The sequence below is a fragment of the Canis aureus genome, chromosome 5 (genome assembly GCF_053574225.1).
Source record: "Canis aureus isolate CA01 chromosome 5, VMU_Caureus_v.1.0, whole genome shotgun sequence".
In the NCBI taxonomy this organism is placed as follows: Eukaryota; Metazoa; Chordata; class Mammalia; order Carnivora; family Canidae; genus Canis; species Canis aureus.
Genome location: NC_135615.1, coordinates 45,315,267 through 45,342,080, shown reverse-complemented (window position 1 = coordinate 45,342,080; position 26,814 = coordinate 45,315,267). Strand labels below are relative to the sequence as shown.

Sequence of the window (26,814 nt, the reverse complement as noted above, 5' to 3'; positions counted from 1 at the left end):
TTTTGTTGACTGTTTCTTTTGCTGTGCAGAGGCTTTATATCTTGATGAAGTCCCAATGGTTCATTTTTGATTTTGTTTCCCTTGCCTTCATAGATTTATCTTGCAAGAAGCTGCTGTGGCCAAGTTCAAAAAGGGTGTTCCCTGTGTTCTCCTCGAGGATTTTGATGGATTTTTGTCTCCCATTTAGATCTTTCATCCATTTTGAGTTTATCTTTGTGTCTGGTGTAAGAGAATGGTCTAGTTTCATTCTTCTGCACGTGGCTGTCCAATTTTCTCAGCACCATTTATTGAAGAGACTGTCCTTTTTCCTGTTTTGTCGAATATTAGTTGACCATAAAGTTGAGAGCCCATTTCTAGGTTCTCTATCTGTTCCATTGATCTATGTGTCTGTTTTTGTGCCAGTACCACACTGTCTTGAGGATCACAGCTTTGTAGTACAACTTGAAATCTGGCATTGTGACGCCCCCAGCTCTGGTTTTCTTTTTCAATATTCCTCTGGCTATTCGAGGTCTTTCTGATTCTACAAAAATCTTAAGATTATTTTTTCCAACTTGGAAACAAGGGCTCTGAATGACACCCAGGACCAGATGGACTTCACAGATACATACCGAGCATTCCCTCCTAAAGCAAGAGAATACACATTCTTCTCGAGTGTATGAAACATTCTCTAGAATGATCACATACTGGGTCACAAATCAGGTCTCAATTGGTACCAAAAGATTGAGATTATTCCCTGCATATTTTCAGCCCATAATGCTTTGAAACTTGAATTCAATCACAAGAGGAAAGTTGGAAGGAATGCAAATAGTTGGAAGTTAAAGAGCATCATACTAAAGAATGAATAGGTCAACCAGGAAATTAAAGAAGAATTTTAAAATTACATAGAAATAAATGAAAATGAAAATACAACTGCTCAAAACCTTTGGGATACAGCCAAGGCAGTCCTAAGAGGGAAATAAATTGCAATACAAGCCTTTCTCAAAAAATTAGAAAAATCTCAAAAACATAAGCTAACCCTACACCTAAAGGAAAAATAGCAAATAAAGCCCAAACCAAGCAGGAGAAGAGAATTAATAAAGATTAGAGAAGAAATCAATGAAATAGAAATCAGACAAAAAGTGCAACAGATCAACAAAATAGAACCTGGTTCTCTGAAAAGAATTAATACAATCGATAAACCCATAGCCAGACTTATAAAAAAGAAAAGAGAAAGGACCCAAATTAATAACATCATGAATGAAAGAGGAGAGATCACAATCATCACCAAGGAAATACATATAATTTTAAGAACAAAGTAAGGGCAACTATATGCCAACAAATTAGGCAATCTGGAAAAATGGATGCATTCCTGGAAACTTATAAACTACCAAAACTGAAACAGGAAGAAAAAGAAAATCTGAACAGACCCATAACCAGCAAGAAAATTGAAGCAGTAATCAAAAACCTCCCAAAAAAACAAGAGTCCAGGGCCAGATGGCTTCCCAATGGGAATTCTACCAAACATTTAAAGAAGAAATAATACTTATTCTTCTGAAGCTGTTTCAAAAAATAAAAATGGAAGGAAAACTTCCAAACTCATTCTATGAGGGCAGCATTACCTTAATTCCAAAACCAAAGACCCCACCAAAAAGAAGAATTACAGACCAATATCCCTAATGAACATGGATGCAAGAATTCTCAACAAGCCAATAGGATCCAACAATAAATTAAAAGGACTATTTAGCCATGATCAAGTGGGATTTATTCCTGGGCTGCAAGGGTGGTTCAACATTGGCAAATCAATCAGCATGATACATTACATTAATAAAAGAAAGGACAAGAACCATATGATCTTCTCAATTGATACAGAAAAAGCCTTTGACAAAATACAGCATCCCTTCTTGATTAAAACTCTCCACAGTGTAGGGATAGAGGGAACATACCTCAATAACATAAAAGCCATCTATGAAAAGCCCACAGTGAATATCATTCTAAATGGGAAAAAACTGGGAGCTTTTCCCCTAAGGTCAAGAACCTACCAGGGATGTCCTAGTACTAGAAGTCCGAGCCTCAGCAATCACACAACAAAAAGAAATAAAAGGCATTCAAACTGGCAAAGAAGAAATCAAACTCTCACTCTTCACAGATGACATGATACTTTATGTGGAAAACCCAAAATACTCCACCCCAAAATTGCTAGAACTCATACAGAAATTCAGCAAAGTGGCAGGATATAAAAATCAATGCACAGAAATCAGTTTAATTTCTATATACTAACTATGAGACAGAGGAAAGAGAGATTAAGGAATCAATCCCATTTACAATTGTACCAAAAACCATAAGATACTTAGGAATAAACCTAACCAAAGATGTAAAGGATCTGTACTCTAAAAACTAAAGACCACTTATAGAAGACACTGAGGAAGACACAAAGAAATGGAAAAACATTACATGCTCTGGATGGATAAATACAGTTAAAATGTCTATGCTATCCACAGCAATTTATGCATTCAATGCAATCTCTATCCAAACACCATCACATTTTTTACAGAGGTGGAACAAATAATCCTAAAATTTGTATGGAACCAGAAAAGACCCCAAATAGCCAAAGGAATGTTAAAAAAGAAAACCAAAGCTGGAGGCATCACAGTGCCAGACTTAAAGCTCTATTACCAAGCCATAATCATTAAGACAGTGTTGTACTGGCACAAAAACAGACACACAGATCAATGGAACAGAATAGAGAACCCAGAAATGGACCCTCAATTCTATAGTCAACTAATCTTCAACACAGCAGGAAAGAATATCCAATGGAAAAAGGATAGTCTTTCCAATAAATGGTGCTGGGAAAATTGGACAGATACATGTAGAAAAATGAAAATGGACAATTTTCTTACACCATACACAAAGATAAACTCACCATACACAAGGATAAACTCAGAATTGATGAAAGACCTAAATATGAGACAGAAATCCATCAAAATCCTAGAGGAGAACACAGGCAACAAACTCTTTGACCTCAGCCACAGCAACTTCTTGCTAGACATGTCTCCAAAGGTAAGGGAAACAAAGTCAAAAATGAACTATTGGGACTTTATCAAGATAAAGAGCATTTGCACAGAAAAAGGAAACAGTCGACAAAACCAAAAGGCAGCCTAGGGAATGGGAGAAGATATATGCAAATGTCATATCAGATAAAAGGCTAGTATCCAAGATCTATAAAGAATTTATCAAACTCAAAAAACAAAGAATCCAATCAAGAAATAGGTAGAAGACATGAACAGACATTTCTCCAAAGAAGACCTACACAAGGCCAAGAGACACATGAAAAAATGCTTAACGTTGCTTAGCATCGGGGAACTACAAATCAAAACCACAAGGGGATACCACCTTACACCACTCAGAATGGCTAAAATTAACAAGACAGGAAACAACAGATGTTGATGAGGAGGTGGAGAAAGCTAACCCCCGTACACTGCTGATGGGAATGCAAGCTGGTCCAGCCACTCTGGAAAACAGTATGGAGATTCCTCAAAAAGTTGAAAATAGAGCTACCTTATGACCCAGCAATTGCACTACAAGGTATTTACCCCAAAGATACAAAGGTAGTGATCCAAAGGGGCACCTGCACCCCAACATTCATAGCAGCAATGTCCACAATAGCCAACCTATGGAAAGAGCTCAGGTGTCCATCAATAGATGAATAGATAAAGAAGATACACACACACACCATACACACATATATATATTATTATACTATATATAGTATATATGTACATATATACTATAATACAATATATAATATATATAATATATACAATATATAATATATACAATATATAATATATTAATATATAATATATATTATTATAATATATACATACCACATTATATTTTTATATATATATATAATGGAATATTACTAAGCCATCAGAAACGATGAACACTTACCATTTACATCGATGTGGATTGAACTAGAGAGTATTATGCTGAGTGAAATAAGTCAATCAGAGAAAGACAATCACTCATATGTGTAATATAAGAAACAGCACAGAGGATCATAGGGGAAGGGAGGGAAGACTGAAGGGGAAGTCATCAGAAAGGGAGGAAAACCATGAGACTCAACTATAGGAAACAAGTTGCTGGAGGGGAAGTAGGTGAGAGGATGCGGTAACTGGGTGATGGGCATTAAGGAGGGCACATGATGTGATGACTGGCTGTTATACACAACTCATAATTTACTGAAGGCTACATCTGAAACTAAGTATGGCTAACTGAATTTAAATAAAAAATAAAATACATTAAACAATTGAAAAAATACAGTTTTACTACTCTAGAGTGAGACTATCACTGGAAGGCTTTCAAAAATGATTGACAGCAATATTACTTTCCTGTACTTTATAGGAGCCATATTTGCATAATTGCATAAAGTGATTCAAAATTGACCTCACACATGAAAACAGGCAACAGATGGCATTAAAATGTGATGGTGAAGGAAAAAGCATTATGGAAATTGCTTGCAAAAACTAAGATATCAGCCTATTTTTCAGAGTCCATGGAATTTATAATCATTAGTTTGCTGCTATATTCATTGTTTTTGAAAGATGTGACCCAGACTATTGTGAGGGTTCCTATATGCAGCCTCTCCTCTTTTTGTTTATTTATGCTTGGGTAAGGAGAAAAAAGAGGTTACATAATCTTTGCAGTCCACACAATCAAATATTTTTCATTTTTTATACCCTACTTCCATTCTCATCATTTCTAAATATAAATCCTGTTGTCCTCAGATATCTAACCCCAATAAGACTAAAAGATTTCCATGTGTTGACCTGGAATTCATGTGGAGAAGCACAAATCTCAAGCCACTTTACTGAGTGAATGCTGGATACAAATAGGAGGTTAATTCACATAGTCAAGATAGGAACTTGGATTATTGGAGCTATGATAAGCATTAATGAAAGTGGTGTTTTCCTTTATAAGATACACAATTAACATTGAAATGAAAAAAAACAGCTGTTTTCTAAATGAACACAGAGCCTTCTCCTAATCAGTTTTGTAGGTCATACAAATGTATGAAAAATCTTCTGGGAACTGCTACACTTCCCTCCAGAGGAATCATATTCATGATTTTTTAACTTTTCATGGAAAAATAATCAGCATTGCTTGGTTCCCAGGCAATCCCTATCAAGTATTTACTGTGTCAGGCATGTATCATGAGCTCTGAAAACAGAATGGCCTTTCCTGCGTTAGTAAGGAAAAGGACACATTGCAACTCTGTGACGCATAAAGCAACCCATTGTCTAAAATGCACAGCTTCTATTGTAAGACAAAACACACAAACTGAGGCTCATATGGTTTTATTCATGCACGGAATACAAGGATCACTCATCAGAGCAAGTAATTTTCACTGGCCTCACCTACATGTTCTCACAACTGACATGTGGCCCATGTGTGTGAAATAGATGCTAAAGACAACTGCCCTACTCCTGACAACACCCCAGCTACTGCTGACCCCATTCCCAGAAGATGGCTCTAAGGAAGCCGCAGTTTTCCACGCAGTACCATAATGTCTGCTCCCCTGGTGCTTCCTGACAAAGGACACCCACTTAGACTCCTTCCCACTTAGACTCCCTTGGCCCAACCCTGTTCACCATCAGGGTCAGTAAAAGTCCATCCCTGGTAGGGCTTTCCTCATTTGCGTATCTGCTGACTTAGAAGGCCTATTATGTTCCTGGTCTACATTTTACCTGGCTAAAAGTGTCGGGTAGGACAGTAGGGAGGAAAGGGGTATTGATCCTTTTAGAATCCTGAAAAGGGTGAATGTCTTCTGAACTATCCAATCTGCTGCTTAAAAATTTTCCCCCTGATTAAGGAAAACCTATTACAGGTTGAGCCCATATAAAACTGCCAATATTCAACCATTTTTGACATACAAAAAAGTCAATTTCACATGTTACAACCTAATAATAGTGACTCAACTCTTTGGCTCTGTTAATTCCCAAGTTCAGTTTTTTTAAGGATTCAGGAGACTATTGTGACCTGCCACTTTCTTTTGTAACTTTGTTGCTATGGGACTTGAGTTCTATATCCCTAACAACTGACCACAAACAAATTTTGGAACACAACCCATTCATAAGCTGAGGACTGCCTACAAAGGATGTTCTTTCTTATTCAAGACAAGGCTGATGGATTGCACTTATTAGAATTATAGGCTAAAGAAACCGCAAAAGATTTACTTTGGGTCTCCAGATATCCTTCTCAGGCTTTTGGCTCCAAAACATAATCATAATCTAAAGTTTTCTGATGGTGAGCCAGGCCATCCCAGGGAAAACTGCAATCCAACTCACGGGGTAGGGCAAAGGCCACAGTTCTGAACATGGAGGCACAGCAAAGGCTGATTAATCTAAGGAGGAACAAATGTAATCTAAAACAGTGGTTTTCAACCGCTATCCCCATTGGAATAACCTGCAGAGGTTTAAGAACCCTGGTGCCTGTACCACCCCAGAGATTCTGATTTCATTCATCAGGAATGCACCCTGAGCAACCAGATTTTACAAAGCTCCTTAGGCAGTTCTAACAAGAAGTTACTTTTGAGAACCATGGTTCTAAAACTGAGTATAAACCAAGAGAAAGATTCATGAAGTAAAAACACAAACAGTATTTGTAAGTTCAAAATGAGCCCTTGATCCAGGATGTCACCCTAACAGGGAAGGTCAGTGGTCATAGTCCCTCTAGTGAGTAGCTGAAGGCATACCAGCTGCCTGCCAGACAGTCAGGAAGGCCTATTGTATCAGAAAAATATAGCATGTGGTCACAGGGTCCAAGTACCAGGGGCAGGTAAAAGTCCATGGGGTGGCAACAGAGCAACAGTGAGGGGTGATAGGGAAAAGGCTGGAAACCAATCACAAAATTCCTCTCACTACCAAAACTATGAAGACGCAGCAGGAATCAAAAAACAAGGGGCTGTGCTTGACAGATGGAAGGCAGAACCATGAAGCCAAAAGGCAAGAAAATTGGTTCAGTGCTAAGTTCTCAACTCCTTCTTTCTTTCTCTCTACAGTTGGTATTGTTCCTACAGCTGAAAGGAGGCTTTCTTAACCCAGCTACCAGGGTAAAGACATAAGGGCCAAGAACCTAGCAGATCTTTATAATTTTTCCCTCAGAATAAATACCCTACCTTCTCCTGTCTACCATGCCCAAGAGAAAGGGTCATCTCCTTTAAACTCTGCTCAAGACTTCAGGAAATTGTTCAGCCTACTGGCATAATGGACGGCCCACGCTCTCATGTCAATATAATCATGTACAGTTTTACAATTTGCACACAGTACAAAGGCAAACAACTGAGAGGGGATAGAGACTCAAGTCATGCAGCCTGGTGCAGGGCTCTTTCTGCCCACAAGACCCTCTTTCTCTAATTTGCACAACTCACTGTAGGCTAGTAGCCACTGTGACAATGATGATTGATTTGCATCTATTCAAATATTTGTTGGCTGAATGATTAATCTACTGACTCTCTCTCTCCCTGCCAAAATAGATAGATAAATGCTATATTTTAGACACTTGACATGACATTTTGCACTTCTTTGCACAAATGCACTTTCTTCGTGAAAATGCTCATGCAAGTTAAAAAAAAAAAAATCCATCAAGTGTAGCAAGAGAAAGCTTGTACTCTGTCCAGCCAATTTTATCCACTGACGACAGCAGAGAAAAGCATAAGGGCCTCTTGTTTTGCCGTCTTTTGTTTCCCGTGTTCTGAGCAAAACTGCACAGGAATTATGAACCGCTAGCAAATGCTGTGTAAGTGACCAAAAATCAAATGACAGCTCTATGAACAGAACCAGCCTGGCCCCAGTGAAGCCAGGCTGCTGGAGTCCTGGAACAAGAATTAGGGAATCAAATTCTATCCCTGGCCCTGGCCCCAGTTTACTGCTGACCTTCACTTGCTCCCATTCCCAGCCTCCTAGAGCACCCATAGTGCTTTGTGACCCATATTTTGCAGTGCAAAGATCACTGCGATGCTACTTGAAAGAATCTGAATATCTTGGACAGAGGCCACCAAGTCAAGTCATTGTTAGGAGACCTCTTCACATGTGTCTCTCCCTGGGGTCCAGTCCACCAACGGATCTCTCTCTGGGGCTGTGCAGCTGCTATTTGGATGCCAGTCCTTGACCAATGGGACTGGCATCCAATGGGAGGAGAAAAAGTTGGTAGGAAATACCTTGTTGCCAAATGGGACAGAAGTTTTTGACAGAGATTGAACCAACAGCATAGAAAAATTCTAGTAAAATGTGCCTATATCTTCAAAGAACAGACACATCCTGTAATTTGAACTGGCCTTTCTCTCTGCTCGGCCATACTATCCCTCCCCTAGACCTCACTCAAAATTAAACCCTTTAATACCATGTATTTCTTCTCAAGACTCCATCACAACTATTTTATGCTCAGTTGCAGATGACCCAGATGATTCCATATGAACCTCATTTTCTGGCCCTTATCTCTTTTTTCACCAGGAAAAAAAAAACATCCTTTCTATTTTAGAAATCATTACAACTATTCTAAAGGTGTAACATGACCCCATCCCAGCTGATAGTGTTCTCTGGACACATGTCTAAGCCTGATTTGGTTTTCTGCTTGAAGAATTAACTCCTTTCTCTAAAACTAGAAGCACTAGTGAGGAGGTGGGGCAACTCACCCATTAAATTTGTTCATATTTGGGTTCTGGTCTCACATCCATTTCTTCTTCCCACTCACTCATTGGAATGCTTTAATAATGTGTGAAGTATTTGGATCAAATAGAAAAATAAAGGTCACCTGGGTTGAGCGTCTGCCTTTGGCTCAGGTCATGATCCTGGGGTCCTGAGATCAAGTCCCACATCAGCCTCCCCACAGGAAGCCTGCTTCTCCCTCTGCCTGTGTCTCTGCCTCTCTCTCTCTCTCTCTCTCTTTTTCTCTCTCTCTCTCTGTGTCTTTCATGAATAAATAAATAAAATCTTAAAAAAAAAAGAAAAATGAAGTTCCCACTTAATATAGTCTTTGTCATTGTCCCTGGGTCCCATCACCCTCTCAGGTGGGCCTGATCTGTGAGGTCCTGCTCTAAAAGCATCCTCCTGTCCAAGTGCCACCTTCTTCTGGGAATTTACAGTATACAACTGGGGGGGGGGGGGGGGAGGCTGACTTTGTTTTGTGTGTTTTGCTTTGTTTTGTTTTGCCAAGGGTCAAATTTCAATCTTTCTTTCAGAGTTAGCTTTCATCTTGCTCACCTAGAAGAAGCCAGAGGCCTGGGAATCTGTGATAATACCTCCCTTCTTTCCACTGAGTTCACATGCCAAACCCTGCACCCCATATTTAAGAGACTCACAAGTTGGACCAAGTGACTTCTTAAGTCTTTTCCAACTTGAGATTCTGTAATACTTCAAAATTTTTTCACCTCCTAGAAAACTTCTTGTAAGTATAGCCTCTTACGGTTTTTCTCCTTTTCATGAATGATTTTCAATGAGGCTATTCAAAATCAAAAGGAATATAAAGTAACAGAATCAGATGTCTGTGGTTATTATTAATAAGAAACTATAATTTGAAAAGGTTTTCTGTTTCATTTTTTCTTCTTCCAAAAAAGTATTCTCTTAGGAAACAAACAAGTAAAATATAGGGGATCCCTGGTGGCTCAGCGGTTTAGCGCCTGCCTTCATTTGGCCTAGGGTGTGATCCTGGAGTCCCAGGATCGAGTCCCACATCAGGCTCCCTGCATGGAGCCTGCTTCTCCCTCTGCCTGTGTCTCTGCGCCTCTCTCTCTCTCTCTCTCTCTCTCTCTCTCTCTCTGTGTGTGTGTGTGCCTCTCATGAATAAATTTTAAAAATCTTTTTTAATAAAAGTAAAATATATTTAGTTATAAGTAGATATGATTTAACTTACTGCCCTGCCTACAAATTTAAATGTGTAGGAATGCAGGATTCAACCTTCAGAGAGACTTAATACCACATAGTTCCTAGTTCAGTGGTCCTCAACCAGGAGTAATTTTGTTCCCCAGGGGACTTTGGGCAATGTCCGGAAACATCTTTGGCTGTCACAAATGAGGATAGTGGATAGAGATGCTACTGCCATCTGGAAGGTGATGGTGCTAAACACAGAAGCACAGGACAGCCTCCACAACAAAGAATTATCCAGCCCAAAATATCAGTGCCTATGCTGAGAAACCCTGCTCTACATTTATGAATGCAGCTAGAAATACAAAGCCATTATTTTTCCATACAAAAGAGAATATTATTTATTTTCATAATAAATAGCAGACTCACTAGCTCAGACAGCCACACAACTAGCAAGGAATTCAAAAGTACTAGGTAAATTTGAGGGCAAAGACAAGAGGTAGGACTTGCAGCTAGCTGCCCCCTTTAATAGAGGTACTGTGCTACAGTCACTCATCAGCCACTAAAGAATGTTGCTGCCATCTAGGGGCTGAAAATAGGATCCTCAAAAGCACCCCACTCCTGGCTCAAAGGACATAAGTTACCAAGCAGGCAGAAACACAGTGCACCCACTTAATTCATTTTCTCCATTTCATGTTTCATGAAAAGCCCATGTTTCAGATAAGGATAATAGGCTTTTGGTGGCTGTTTTTATTCTAATAGTTAATTGGAGGGAAAAGCAGAGAGCCTATCTATGGCCCAAGAACTCTCTGGTAAGACCTGTCTTTGTATTCACCCTTTACTTTGGATCATACATAGCAAGATAATGATAAGTTCTCAGCATCTTAGAAATCAAGGGAATTCCTTTACTTTTAGAGAAAAAATTCTGAAGTTTAAAAAATTTAATCAACTCTAATTAAATGAAAATTAAGAAAAAGAAAAAAAAAGAAAATTAAGAAGAACCAGAGTGTAAACAGTCTCCAGCCAAACACATTGTTACTCACACACACACACACACACACACACACACAGTCCATAAAGATAACAGCAGTGAAAGGACTTTTCAAAGAGCTTTGAGAAAAATGGAAAGGAAATTTCACCACCTTCCCTATAGTTTCTGGAGAAGCAGGACCTAAGGGTGGAGGAGTGTGGTGTACCCAGAATTATAAGCTTCCATTTCATTTCTTCCTGTGGTCTGCCCCAAGCTTTACCATGGCTGGATAGGCTGGACCTCATGTTTTTCATGTGCCAGAGATAAAAAGCTTCCAACTCCTTCACCATGAGGATCCCTAAACATCTTAAAACAATGAGAAAACTCATTCTGATCTTTACCACATACCTTTTGAAGAGGTTGTGAACTCTATTTCTGTGTTTTAGACAAAGTGATTGTTTTTTTTTCTTCCTTTTTTCTTTTTTTTTTTCTTCTTTCTTTTTTTAGATTAGTATATTTTATCCTGACTCACCCCCATCCTCTAAATCCCAGACTAGCTCATAATTCTGGGTAGTTGCATGAAATTAGTTGGCCCTTCCTTCTGATTGTTTCAGTGCAACAGCCCTACCCATCTCTTCACTCTAATTTTGCTGGGGTCCTGCAAATCCTACAGTCCTGAGTTTATTTTATTGAAAGAAAAATCCTTAAGGAAACTTACCATTGTAGCAAGAGGAGATAAACTCATATTATATTAAGACATGATCGCATACTTGGCCAAAAGTTAAGAATTATCTGAAAATCTGTGTCACCTCTTTTGTAGCTCATAGACCATACGGATCCAGAGAGATGGATGGACCAACAGAGATGGACAAGACAAATTTTCCATTAGAGTTCCAGCATTTCCATGTATTTTCTACAGCCCAATTCTCCTTGACAAAGGATTTTGTGCAATATTATTACCTGAGAAAGCTCTTTCTTAGATAAATGCAAGGTGTTATTGAGGGTAGATACTGTTATTAATATTTATGTTGTATTAAATATTAATGTGTTTGGGTTGCATACAAAAGATCATCTATTTACTCATCTCAAAAAGCTATTATGAAAATCAAGTGAAACAAGTCAAAGAAAACACATAACGAATACTATGCATATGTTAATATGACCTTGTTATTGTCAAATACAGTAAAAAACTGAATTGAAACCAACTATATGTCACAGAGTCAATTTTCCTGAAGGGTGACAGCATGTCTCGATGGACATGGATGCTTATTTCTTCAAAGATCAAATATTCTACACTATCCCTCCTCCCAAAAAAAGGAAACATGATTTGATAAGTACACAGCATAATCCAAAATTGGAATATCCTCCATTCATTTCGTGAAATATCATCCTTGTATCTATCTAATCCAATTCATAAATTTTTTTACCTTGTAGAAAGGACTCTTAAGTAATATCTACCAGAAGCTCTTCTTTATCAATTTATTTATTGTTTGTGTTTTATCTGATGTAGAGGAAATATTAATGGTATACGGATATGTAAGGAAAGCAAGATACAAAATTTTATATATATATATGTATATATATATAACTTTATTTATATATATATAAATAAAGTCCCAACAATGTAGGAGAAATAGGTGAAAATAATCATAGTGATTGTCCCTCGATGGTGAGATTAGGTTTTTCGCTTTAATGAGGGTCCAGTATATTTTAATCTTTTGATTTCTATCAGAGTTATAGATGTATATTTTTAAAGTCATTTAGTTAAAGGATGATAATAAAAGAAAATGGATTTCTCTGCCTCACTTCTTTTTTATCACAAATTTCTTCTCCTCAGAGGCAACTAATATCAATTCTTTTAGATGCTTATTTTGGTTTTTATCTCTTTATTCTTAGGTAACATACTTATATAACGATTTCTTGATGTTATGGATTTAGATACTGTGTCCTTTTATTCCAGAAGAGGAAGACTTAGCTCTCTTGATGCCTCCACACACTCATGAATTTCCTTGTTCCCATCCTCCAGTGTAATTATATCACTCATTATTACGGAATCATTATTCAGTATTTACAGTACTACGACCAACTCACCATCATCCACATCTTCACATGAATACATGCTATGGTTAATAACAGTTTCTCTTCTTTGTCCAAGTAGCCACCTATATATCCATCCCCAAAATCTCAATCAAAAGCATACATCTTTCCTCAGTCCATTCAAGCACATAGAGAATTCTACATGCTTCATCCTTTCTTTTGTAACTCTTCCTGGAACCGTCTTTGCTTCAGTTCTCTCTAGATGTGTTGGTCTCCACGCTCATTTCACACCTATAGTATCTGGAGATTTCTTTGGCTTATCTCCTGAGGTGAGTCTCTTACTTTCTGGGTCCCATGTTTTCCTCATCTTTGGCAATCCTCCGGTTTTCCTTGAGCACATATGCTAGCATTAGCTAAGAAGATGTCAGTGGGAGAAAATTTTGAGGCGTCACATATCTGAGAAGGCTTTTGTTGTTCCCTCTTATTAACTGTGAGATTGTTGGGTATAAAACTCTAGCTTGGATATCATTTTCCCTCATAATTCCCCATTTTGCAATTGAGAAAACTGAAGAGACTGATTCTCATTTCTTTTGATCTGTTGGGTTTTTCTTCCATTTAAGCTTTTAAGACCTTTTCTCTATGCCAGTATTCTAAAATCTGGCAATGTGAGTTGTGACAGGGGCTCTCCCACAAATTTGCAAATTTAACAGTTCAATATAGAAATTTGCATCTTTCAGTTCTGGAAATTTTTATTTCACTTCTTTTATAATATCCTTCTTTCTGTTTTCTTTTTCCTTTTTTTTTTTTTTTTTTTTTTTTTTTTTTACTTTCTCTAATTTCTATTAGTTAGGTATTGTATCAGCTGGACTAAATCCTTCTTGAAAAATAATCTTTTACTTTTCTACCTCTATCATTTTGTTGCAGTTTCTGGGAGCTTTCCTCAACTTTATCTTCCAATTATGTTATCAAAATCTTTATTTGTACGATCTTGCTTTTTAAGTTCTAAGAGCTCTTTTTGTTTCTCCGAATATTTCTTTTTATTATGTCATTCTGTTCTTGCTTCATAGATGCAATGTCATCTTTTATCTCTCTGAGGATACTATTTATAGTTCTTTTTTTAGGCTTTTCTTCGTTCTGTTTCTTGCATTTTCTCAGCTTCCTTCATATTCCTTTTGCTCCCATTGTCTCTTTGGGGTCTGTCTTTCAGAGTAGAAGCTTTTCTCAGATGGCTGGTGGTCTTGGCCATCACTCACACTTTAAGAGTGGGGGCAATGGGGGCACCTGGGTGGCTCAATGGTTGAGCATCTGCCTTTGGCTCAGGTCATGATCCCAGGGTCCTGAGATCAAGTCCCACATCAGGCTCCCCACAGGAAGCCTGCTTCTTCCTCTGCCTCTCTCTGTGTGTCTCTCATGAATAAATGAATAAATTTTTTTAAAAAAATCAAGAAATAAAAAGCAGACAGAAAGTTCTGTGTGCCTGAAGTAATTGACCTTACTGTTGGATTATTTCAGAGATCCCTAACTGATAATATCTGACTCTTTCCTCCTGGGCTCATTTTGCCTTCTCCTCTCTTGCTTAGGTGGTACAAGGCTTGCCAGAGGCATGTTTTTGAAGTGAAATGAGGAAAGGAGACTGAAGATTTCTCTCTGCACGATATAGACTTTTACTTAATCCCTCAGCGGAATCTATTTTGCTACAAGATGGGACTCTACAATACAAATTAACTCATATGCATTTGGCAAATGGAAAATAGACACCAGGGGGAAAAAATATGGAAATTATCTCAGTTTACAAGCAGTATTTCCTTAGCACAGGAGAAGGGAATGCAGAAGAGAATTACAAATTTCAGCAGAAAGAGAAAACAAAATTCAGCAGAAAGAGAAAAGGCTTCCAATCACTTGCTGCTCTGGCAGCAGAAACTTTTTTCCTATGTTTTGAAAATGAAAAACAGGCACCTCTGCCTGTGTGACTCGTGAGTCCCAGCAGGTTGTACTGCCTCTGTGACACCTTAAGGGCAGCCACAGTGACTTAGAACACCACTTTCGTCTGCACTGTGTCCGTTCATAGCAGCCCTGCTCTCGTGTTACCAACATTCCTGCTCAAGGAGTTCTCTGACTTCTGACCAGCCATAACAGGCCCCGGTCACAATACCTTGCCTGCCCCCCACAGTAACTGTTTTTATTAATACTGTGTGTAAGTTTTGAGTTCTCTGCCCCAATCCTTTTTTCTTTTTTTTTTTCCTTTTTTCTTTTCTGCATATGACCTTTGTATATGTATTTTTAGGAAGCAAGTTTGAAGACTGAGGATTTTCATTCTGTCTTATGGTAGACAGTTCCCCAAACTGGCCACAGCTTTTCTTCTCTCTGAATCCACACCCCTTTGCAACAAATGTGACTTTGTAGCTCTGTCCATCAAGAGGTAGCACCTATCTCCCCTCTCCTCAAATCTAAACTAAACTTGCAACTTGCCTTGCCCCCACTGAATGCATGGAAGAGACACTACCATTTCCAAGTCTAGGCCTCAAGAGTCCTTGCATGTTTCCACTCATTCTTGGAACCCTGCCCAGCCCAAGTAAAAGGCCTGGGTTTAGCTTGTTGGAAAATAAAAGGCCATCTGGACCACAAATGAGTCAGCCCAGCTTTCCTAGCTCAAGTCCCAGAGATACAAGGCGTGTGGGATGGGCATCTTTGATATATCTGCTCTTGATCCACATTTGTTGCCAATTTTCCTGTTTCTGACCTCAATTTGCCCCCAGCTTTAGAAGGACCTGGGGTCTCAGATTACTGAGCCTTTCTGGGACTCTGCAGTAAGCTCATTATTGCTTCTGGGTCTCCCCTACTCCCAGCTGAGGTTTCTGTTTCCTCAAATCAGCTTAGTTACTACTCCTTCACATTTTTCCTGCTTTCAAAATGTTATTGCTCTGATGTCCTCTCCTACTCTCTTTGCTCTTGTTTTTAGTGAATTTTTATTTCCTTACTGCAAAGTTTAGTGGTATTTAGAGAGAAAGACAAATACATAGTTTAACCTGCCAGAATTAACAAGAAGTCTCCTCACTTCATTTTATAGATGAGGGAATTTAGCTCTAGCCAAGTGGCTTCCAAAGCCACCTGAGAGGTTAGTGAAAAATCTGAAACCATCCAGAGCCCTGGGAGCAGTCCAGTATTCTTTCCTCTTTTCCATGCTACCTCCACGATTATGTCAGGAAGCCCATTAACAGGAATAAATATTACCCCTTTTTGACATGATTGCAGGTTTCTTCCGTATATCACAAAAGATTTCACAGGGCCATGGTATATTCTAGACGTGATAAATAACACGATAAGCCAATTCAATAAACAATCTGAAGAATACAATAGAAGTATAGTTATAAATATGTAAATATATTTACATATAAATATGTGATCTCTGCTGATGTCCAAACTATTGTTCCCACAGAATTGTGAACTTTGTATTCTCATAAATCATGTGTAAATTCTTAGACACAAATTAGAAAATACTCAGTGTTTTATTTATTTTTTAAAGCTATTCTTTTTTTTAAGATTTTATTTATTTATTTATTCATGAGAGACACAGAGAGAGAGAGAGAGAGAGGCAGAGGGAGAAGCAGGCTCCCTGCAGGGAGCCCGATGTGGGACTTGATCCCAGGACCCCGGGATCACACTCTGAGCCAAAGACAGAAGCTCAATGACTGAGCCACCCAGGCATCCCAAGTGTTTTCAATTCTAACTACCTACACAAATGCCTGCGCTTCTGAAACAAAATTGCACGGTCTATAAAGTGGCCCTTGCTGGACAGGCAAATGACTCTGGAGCCAAGAAGAGAACTTGGTGCTTCAAAACAATGCCAACAACCTTTTCTGACATCCAATGGCCCACAGATCAGTGATAGGTATCTAGTTTTTGCCAGTAATTAACACTGATTATGCAGAAGAGCATGGGTCAGATGTCAGGTCACTTAAGTGAAGCCCACATGGGCTGCCACAATCCCCCCTCCCTTCTTCAAGGGACCATGCTGAACTTTGCCTCACCATTCCAGCAGGCATCAAGCCAACATGGGTTCAAACAGAACCTCTTGTGCCTCCAAACACCAAGAGTAAGAAGCACTGCATGGATCAGTAAGAAACACTCTTGCCTTATTTTTTTCCATGTTTATACACTGTCTAAATCAATGAATTTTAAAAAACAATTCAGCTTCCATCCCTACTCCAAGTGAAACCACTCCTAACTCCTAGGATGACCAACCCATGAGTGGCTTATCAAATTTAAACCACTTAGTATTGGTGTCAGCGTCTTTCATCAATTGTCTACATCCCTTTAGACACCCCTAACTTTCCTTTTCTTAGTGCTAAACATAGATTCCTGCCCCCTACACAGCATTTGTTCAGTCCCCATTAGGATGCTTACCAGAGATGTTCTGCGGACTGCTCTTCACTCTCCTGCTCACGTGACCAGAGCTGAGCAGGCAGCCTAGAGAATCATGGGGAATACAACAATTGTTGCAAATATTCACTGAATTTCTGTTCTTACCACACAGTCTACTAAACACTTTATAGGCATCATTTCATGCCAACCCTAGACAACTTTATGAGGTAGACACAATTATCTGCAGCTCGGACAGGAGGAAGCTTTTGGAAGTTCTAAAATGCACCAGGTTATAGACCTAGCAAGTGGTGCAACAAAGGTAGCTCTTCCAGACTCTAGAACTGTGTTCTCAACCACTCTGTTTTGGTAGTTATTGTAGGACAGTGCAAGGCAGAAAGGTTTAGATTTCATGTGGTAGCAAATTTGGAGCCTAGGAGACTTCAGGAGACATGATTTAAGAGTTTGCTGGCATGGCCTTAAGAAGAGTTTAGAGCAGGAATCCCTGGGTGGCTCAGTGTTTTGGCACCTGCCTTCGGCCCAGGGCATGATCCTGGAGTTCTGGGATCGAGTCCCACATCAGGCTCCCTGCATGGAGTCTGGTTCTCCCTCTGCCTGTGTCTCTGCCCCTCTCTCTCTGTCTCTCATGAATAAATAAATAAAATCTTTATTAAAATAAAAAGAAGAAGAAGAAGGGTTTAAAGCTAGAAGTGGTAGTCAGCAAAGTACTCTGGAACTTAGCTGACCATGAGTGACCAAGGCCTGAACTTAGGTTTCTCACATTAAACTCTCATGCCTCCAAGGAGCACCCCAATAGAGTAAGGTACGAACAGGGCTACAGCACTGTGGGGACCAAGAAGGAATGAAGAACTCACACCCCTTCCAAGAGAAGGAACTGCTACTCTGCTGTAGACTGGGAATGAGATGCGTTGTTGCTTATCTTCCTACTATTCAAGCAAATAGGGGTAAAAATGATAAAATGGAAATTATCTCAAAACATCGTCAATAGTACTTGATATCACACCACATTGCATACTTTAAAAAGGAATAAAATGGTTCAGTCAAAAATAAAAATTAGAAAATTGATTTTGAAAATGTTGAGGCTGCTGATATAAACAGAGCACTTTGGAGAAGCTGGTGCATTTAATATTGGATCTGTTAGAACTTATACACGTAATGTGTTGGAATGTTAACATCAATCAAGTATTAGTTTATAAATAAACACTGGAAAAATAAATAAATAAATAAACAAACAAACACTGGTAGTATAAGTCAATAGTCAATGATTAAACAAAGTTGCAAGACCCTGTTACAGGCACTATTAGAGATAAAATGTGAACATAATCTAGAGAGTATAGGGAGATACTAGAGAGTAAGGGAGATAACCATGTACAAAAATAAGACAAAATAGAAAGGAATAAGAACTATAAGGGAGATCTGAGCTAAATGCTATGGCACTTGAGAAATGCAAGAGATGAATTACTTCTGGGGACACTGGTGAGCATCTGGATGGAAAGGTATAGGATAGAGAAGGTAGGGAGGACATTCTCACTGGAGTAAGCAATGTCAGCAGGTCCAAGGAACAGGAACAGCAATTAGTCCAGGAGACTAGAGCATAAGGTTCGTGGAGGGAGGGAGGAGAGGATGGTAACTATCAGGCTAGGGAATTAGGTCGGAGCCAGATAATAGCGGGCCTTAAAGTCTATATTAAGTAGTATGGACTTTGTTCTATAATGAATGAGAGTCCTCAAAAGCTTTAGAGGAAGGAGTGACAAGCTCATATGTGAATCATATGCTAATCTTTTCTTTCCACAAATGAATGTTTGATTTGCATAAAATGAACAAAATTCTGCTTTATATCTCTCCCGTTACTCTTTCTTTGGCAAATCTTGACCTTGAGTTAATGTTCCTGAATTCTTTTGCAATGTTTTTGTTCTACACAGTACTTTTATTTTTTTTTTTATTGGTGTTCAATTTACCAACATACAGAATAACCCCCAGTACCCGTCACCCATTCACTCCCACCCCCCGCCCTCCTCCCCTTCTACCACCCCTAGTTTGTTTCCCAGAGTTAGCAGTCTTTACGTTCTGTCTCCCTTTCTGATATTTCCCACACATTTCTTCTCGCTTCCCTTATATTCCCTTTCACTATTATTTATATTCCCCAAATGAATGAGAACATACACTGTTTGTCCTTCTCCGATTGACTTACTTCACTCAGCATAATACCCTCCAGTTCCATCCACGTTGAAGCAAATGGTGGGTATTTGTCATTTCTGTGTCCATCGAAAGATGAGTGGATAAAGAAGATGTGGTTTATGTATACAATGGAATATTACACAGTACTTTTAATTAACCTTTTATCTAAACTAAGGTCTTATTTTCTTCTTTCTTTTTTGGTGAGAACTAGAAATACAATCAGTTTTAACCAAGGATAGCAACAACAAAAGAATTCTTCCCTTTTTGTTTTAATCTCAAAGTCTGATATTCCACTAGTTTGACCCAGATTCCATTTGCAGCTTCCTGTAACAAAAGGAAGCCTTGCTCTGAATGCTTCAACCAATGCTTTTCTTGCGAAAATTCTTAGAGCATCTTTGAGTGCATCATAGTTTCAGAGCAAAGTGATCTAAAGAAGTCAAAATCCATCCATTTCCCTCATAAAGTTAGCCATTCTCCTTTTAAGAAAAAGAAAAAAAAATGCCCAGAATGTGATCATGTCCTTTAAAAACCCAATTCAGTCTCTTTCAACCTATCCTAACCAGAACAGGAGAAAATTTCAGAAACCAGACCTTTGAACTTTTCCTTCAAGGTGGCAACAGAGATAATTTTCCAGAAAATAGAGTTGTAATTCATCATCAAATTCTTCTAATTATTAACTAAAACCCACCCTTCTATAAAATAAACCCATTCCACCATATCCTATCATTAATAAAACAAAGAAAAACAGAACCTCTCTTCCTGCTCTACCATGTTTTGAACTGAATTCCTTTAGACTAAGTGTGACATTTGGGCATTAGCCATATAGTTAAGAAACCCAGTCACATACTATTTTTCCTATCTTCTACATACCAAACCATCTCCCAAATAAGAAGGGACCATACAACACATGTTTCCACTTGTCCTTTTCCCCATCCCACCTCACGTTACCCCTCCTAAATGCATGTTGCTCAGTTTCTCAAAACACATTAACCTCTCAAGTTTACAAGAACATGAATGGAGTAGGATGGAAGCAGTGCCTACAAGGCTGTGGGGGCCAAGGAGAATAGAGAACTCATACCCCCTCCCAGGCAGGAGCTGCTATGCAGCTGTAGTTTGGGAATGACATCCAATGTTGCTTGATCTTTCTATTTTTTTAAAGAACCAGGAATCCAGAAATCTACTTATTTTACAACTATTCAAAACTAAAACTTCAAAAGCATTTGTAGAACACCTTATAGACCAAGGTAATGCCTGGGTCCCTTGTCTATATGCTCTGCATTACATCAAGGTCTGGCCCCAGTGAATAATTTAGAATCTGCACCAAGTGGTAGGGCCACCTTTTCTATAGCTTCTATCTTCTTCTAGATCATTTTTCTTGTACTTGGTAACATGATAACTAAAGGAAGAGAAACCATCAATTGACAGGTTTTAAGTTCTGATAGTTCAACTGCACTTGCTTTCACCCAGATTTCCTACCTTCTCTATAAGCTCTGTTCCCCTCCTCTCCTGAGCCCCAGCCCAAAGAGTCAGCCTGCCCACTCATCCTTTTTCTGGCCCAGATAACATGAAGTCTTGCTGTCAGCAAAGGAATAACTAAGAAAACTCTCAGGAGGCCCTACTAGTCCCAGATATGGGAAATAATTTCCTAGTTATGTCTCCTGAGATCTCCAGAAAGAGTATTTCCCTTGGCTTAAAAAAAAAAAAAAAAAAAAAAACTACATTGAGTCATATCCTACCAATCAAAAAGTTCTCCCTTGGAAGTGAATTATGCAGCTTCCCAATCTGAATGAGTCTTTTCACTCCACATCACCCACCCTCCATGTACTTGGCCCAGCACAGCACATTTCTATAGTAGCAAGCACTCTTTCAAAGACAGACTAGTTGTATTTCAGTATTTGACAGTCCACAATCCCACTGTGTAGTTATAACTAGACAAGTGCTTGTAGATGATCTTAATGAAAATGCGCAAGAAATCAGATATGATACTTGTGTAGTCACAAAGCAGGTTCACCAGAATGAAGAATAAATAGCAACTACAAGTCAGTGAAAACGTTTTTCATGCTTTGTTTCTTGTGTTTTTATGAAAGACTGGACTCATTAAGTGAGCCTTATGGACTTGTGATCTCTCTAGCTCCAGATCACACTTACATTCATAGTTGTTCCCTGTGATCTTCCCTTCAAGACCTGGCAGGCCCAAAAAAAAAAGACCTGGCAGGCCCTAAGTCCCTCCCACCCAGTGAATCATCTCTGCTCCCAGTGAATTAAGCTTCATTCTAACTCACATTCTTTAAGGTGGTCTGATCACTAAGGCCTTTATTTTGGCCTAATATTTCACTATTCTCAACTTTGGCCACCTCTGCCTCTATATTCTGTACTTCCTGTCTATCTTGGTTGGTTTCTGCTCTTGGCCTGCTTCAGGGACCATTAGAGAATACACACATTAAACCCTCATGCCTACAAGGCTCACCATGCTCCCTTAACCAGAGTCCTTGCCATACTATCTACTGTTCATGCTTCACATGTCATACTCAAATCTGGATGTTTAGCGACAATGCCATTTGGGGTCTGAAAACTGATACCAAAAGTTCCACTTCCCACATGGCTGCAATCCAAAGGATGCATTTTCTTTTATTTAGTTTTTGCTTTTTAATAGCCCATCACCCATACTAGTATCCCCTCCTAAAATCATTCTCATACTTTTTTCTTATTTTAGGTAAGATTCACCTCTTTACTTGTAAATGGCTTTCTTTCTCAGTCCAGACATGCACTTACCACTCTTTTTCCCCCCCATTTAGAGAGTACAATGTCCTGATATTCATATTATTAACATGGAAAAACCTGGTAAAGTTTTGAAGAATTTTATTCAGTTTTCTTTTTTTGACTTCAAAATACAGTCTGGTCTCCACTCTAAGATGGTGTTTGGACATTTAAGGTGATGTTTCCCAATACAGAATACAAAGACTTCACAGACACAATCCCAACTGGCTTCCTCTCTCACTGGGGGCACCCACATGCCCTGCACTCTTTCTTGTAGCCTATTGTCAGGTGCAGCCCATGCTCTATAACCTATCTGTTTGGGTTCAAATCCTGATACTGCCACTATCATTGTGTATCTTTGACTGGTTTGCTCATTAAGCTTCAGTTTAATCCTTCTAAGATGGGGATCATAATCCTAGATTCCTTGCAAGGATGACTAAAGAACTGGTGTGTGCAAGTAGAACATTCAGCATTGTGACTGGCAAACATTAAGTCACCAGTAATCACAGTTTTGTTGTTTTTAGGAGGGGGAAGTACAGAGAGAGAGAGAGAGAGAGAGAGAATCCCAAGCAAGCTCCATGCTTGGACCCCAACATGGAAGATCTCACAACACTGAGATCATGACCTGAGCTGAAACCAAGATCTGGACGCTCAAGTGACTAAGCAACCCAGGTGCCCCAGTAATCCCAGTTTTTGTTGCTACTCTCTCCACTTTTCAGGGTCAGAAAACAACCTAGAGTTTGTCTCAGTCTTAGGTGATATGTGCTTCACATCAGCGATGACTAAGCTATTGTGAATACTGATGCTTCCAACTGTGTGACCTTCATCCTCAGCTTCTTCTCCCCTTTCCTTGAAGTCAAGACATCTCCAGAGATTCATCCACTACACACAGGAACCTGTTCCTCTTCTTAACAAATTTTTTATAAGTCAATCAAACTAGCCAAAGTCGAACTACAAACTAGGAGGTACTGCCATAAAATCCAAATCAATAAAATCCAATGTCTTTTAAACATCAGTGCAGAGCCCTCTCACCTTGGAGAGTAGAATTTGGTCTTATTCACAAAAAGTAGGCTAGCATGGGTTGAGGGCTGGGGAGCTGTGGTCAGCTATATCACAAGAACAATTCCTGCATTCAGATTATCCTTCCAAGTGCATCCTGGAACTTGCCAATATGTCTCTCAGCAAAGCTATTTCTTTCTCCTTCATGCCCACACCTGCCTTGAAAAAATAAGTAAGTCAAGTTTTATTTGGGGAAGAGATTGTTGTATTTTTAAATTTTTCATATTTTTACAAAGTTCAGTACAAAGTTCAATGTATTAAAACAAACAGGAAATCACTACAAACTATTACAGTAACTATTATGAGTGGATTTATTTTAAGAGATTAATGAAACCATATGTTGGAGACTTCTCTGAATGAACATTTATAGTTCCTAAGATATGATTAAGTCATTTCATCAATATTAAGTATAAATAAAATAGCATTTAACCATAAAATAAATGAATTTTTTAACTTGGAAAACGTGGTCAGCTATGCCTACCAACAAATAGATCAGTGTGTGTAATTAAAAAATCTTACAACCTACCCATCCATGTACTTGTTTATTAAGCAAGTATCAAATCTCCACTAAGAACACAAATGAAGGAGATTCTCAGAGCAATCTACACAGTGGGAGAGGCAGACAAAAGTTACAATGCTACAAAGGAGTGTGGGGCACAAGGAGAGAATCAAATAAAAACCAAGGAAGAAGGTAGCTGACCTCAATGTTCTAAAATGGATCCCCAGGGTGGTAGCAGAAAGAGACTTCATTAACACTCTCAATCTCAGCAGTATGGTTAAGAGATGAGAGTCAGGGGACAGGAGATAATCATTAAGACATGGCCTCTATGGGCACAACTGTGAGGAGCCCCTAGTCATATCTTCTGTGCCCAGAGGGAAAGTTACTTCCAATTCTAGAATTCTCCTCCCTTCTCCATGCCTGTTAAGATTCAGATTCCTGTTCCAAAACCTTGCTGACCCTTGTAGAAATACCTAGTTCCAAGTACATTCTAGATTTTCTGATTTTGTCCAAGTTGATAATGCTTATGCTGCAAAGTCCCCTGCCCCCCACTGGCCGCTGGCAACTTCATGCCCATCCTCTGAGACTCAATCTGAGGGTCCTCTTCTCTGGCCCCAGGTTCAAGGGCTCTCCCTCTGCCTTCATATAGTCTGTGCTCCTTCTCTGTATACATCAACCACATTGTGCTCTGTTACCTGTGAATTTGGGAATGATACTCAAAACTTTTAACAACTGGTGCAGCATAGGCAGTGTCCATCAGAATGCAAGCTGGCTGCTCCATGCACAGCAATCAAGGTTAGTCTACTCAGATGTGGCTTTTACCCACAAGGCACTAAACTCTATGAAAATAAGGGCAAGCTTTTATTCACCAATATATCTCCAGTGCCCCGCAGGTTTAGTAAAGATTTGTGGATTGAATAAATCTAAGATTACTTGGAAAAGAAAAGATCATGAGATGCTTGTGATGAGGAGTAGGGCACAGCTTCAAATCACCTCAGCTTGTTATCCTTACATATAACACTCATGGTCATGCCTTACTCGGGGCTTGTATATCTGTATAATAGTCAAACTAGGCAAAAGTGAAAGAAAATGATATTTTCGGCTTCCAAAAGTTCGTCATAAAGGCCCCCGTAGATTTTAAGTGTAGGTAACTAGCTTAGCATCCATAAACTCCAGTCAGTTATAAAACCGATTACCTTTGGGAAGAGCCCCCCACCCCACCCCAGAGCCCAATAGTTGTAAATCCATCTCCTACATCTCATTCATTTGATTTCTTACTACTTTTCAAAATTTTAAGCAGTCCAACAGATGACATTTTTATATGACTGTTGAATTATAATAGGTCCTCTGGTATTACAAGGGGTTAAGTAAAAGAACTTAAGCTTAGTTTAAGAATACATAATTGATGAAAAATTCTCCTGGTACACCAAAATTAAAACAGACATTAGAAGGTCTTCTAGAAAAATCATACATCAGTCTCACTCTCAAGGCATCAATTATGCTGTGTGGTCTCATTGCCAAACAATTCTCAACTCAAAGACAATTCTAAGGAGAGAACTATAGTAAATTCAGAATCTAAGGGCTGCATTGGTGCCATATGGGCTTCTCTACTGACATGGCTTTATTTTGTATTCCAGATTGGAGAGTCATAAATGGTGGCTGGTTCTAAATGCAATGTGTTTTCTTTTCAGTTCTGAAGAATGTGCATGCAGTTCGCTACAGCTTTAAAAAAAAAAAAAGGCATTTCCTATAGCCATAAAACATTATTTTAATCAAAAGCTTGCTTGTGCTACATGAAAAGGAAGTACACAAAACCATCCAGTGTGAAGGTTGGAGGGTGAGTTCTTTAATTTTGTTGAAGGAGGAATTGATTTTGCAGTTACAGAAGAAATTAAGGGATAGAACAATCCTGGTCAGAAGAAAAGCAAAACTGGATTTTGTAGTATAACACATTCTACCATAACCAATTGTCAGCAGGAAGGTTCTGAAGGCACATTGTAGGAAAAGCACCAGGAAAACACAGAGAAAAGTAATACCATAATTCTACTTCATGCTGTGTACAAAGAAGAGGAAGGGACACTCACAGTCCAGTGTTGATTCTCCAAGAGTCTCATGATCAGAGACACCAGCTAGTTCTCATGGCCTTGAACTAGAAGATACACCTCCAACAAATCCTGAAGGACTGCTGCTCCTTCTTTCAAAGTGACAACTAATTAATTAATTGCTCAGAATGAAGGTGATTTTGGAGAACTCAAGTGTGGGCATGAAATACGGCTTCACTTAAGAAGAGCTGACAGGGAGATTATATCCTGTTTACATAGCACAATGGGAGCAAAGTAATGAACTTTCATAATCACGGTTTCTCTGTAACACATTACTAAGGTCCTACAGTATATCATGGTACATGTTTTATTAGATCACCTACATTTCTATACTGAAAATAAAATCCAAACAAACTACTGCTCTGAAATGATCAGGGTGTAATACTCTATATCCTAAAACCAAAGGAAAAGGAAAGCTAACACTATTCCAAGTACGTACGTTTTTATAACTATAGAGGCATGATGTTATAATACAGTACATGAATCTTGAAGATCAAAATGTTTTAAAGATCAGCTCAAATATATAATTTTAAAATTTATCTTATCACTTAATTGTGTTTATTTTTGACCTAAAGAGTTATTATAAATGAATAAAATTTTTATAATCTGCATTTTATCTAACAAATCATGTAACACAATTAATCATTGAGCCTCTATGCAGTCAACATGGACCCAATAACCCTGAACAGTGCCTGGGCATAGTAAGTGCTTAATATAATTTGGCTGTTAGACATTTATATCAAGAAAGAAAATCTGAAGTGGTTTACTTTATTGATCATTTTATGCTTTTAGTTGTTGTCTAATGGATTAGAAGTCTATTAAATAGCCCTAAGTTTTGCACAACACAAATGTATGGTAAGTACAGCTGTCGGGCCACCCTTGGCCGTTCATTATCTTCATCCATTAAAACAATTTCAATCATGATAACATCCTGTGGGATTAGGATCTCAATGGGAAAGAAAATCTTGAAAAAGTAAAATATTCGGCATTGGG

General features: G+C 38.7%; 2 long non-coding RNA genes across 2 annotated transcripts in view; one reads left to right on the top strand and one right to left on the bottom strand.

Annotated features, from left to right (window-relative positions):
• Nucleotides 1–11,986, top strand: part of LOC144313427 (uncharacterized) — a 33,307-nt gene extending 21,321 nt beyond the window's left edge. The window contains exon 3 of the long non-coding RNA XR_013379075.1: nt 11,630–11,986. This is a non-coding gene — a long non-coding RNA (uncharacterized LOC144313427). The remainder of the gene's footprint in view (nt 1–11,629) is intronic.
• Nucleotides 1–26,814, bottom strand: part of LOC144314114 (uncharacterized) — a 445,307-nt gene that overhangs the window by 342,457 nt on the left and 76,036 nt on the right. The gene's annotated exons all lie outside the window — the stretch shown is intronic.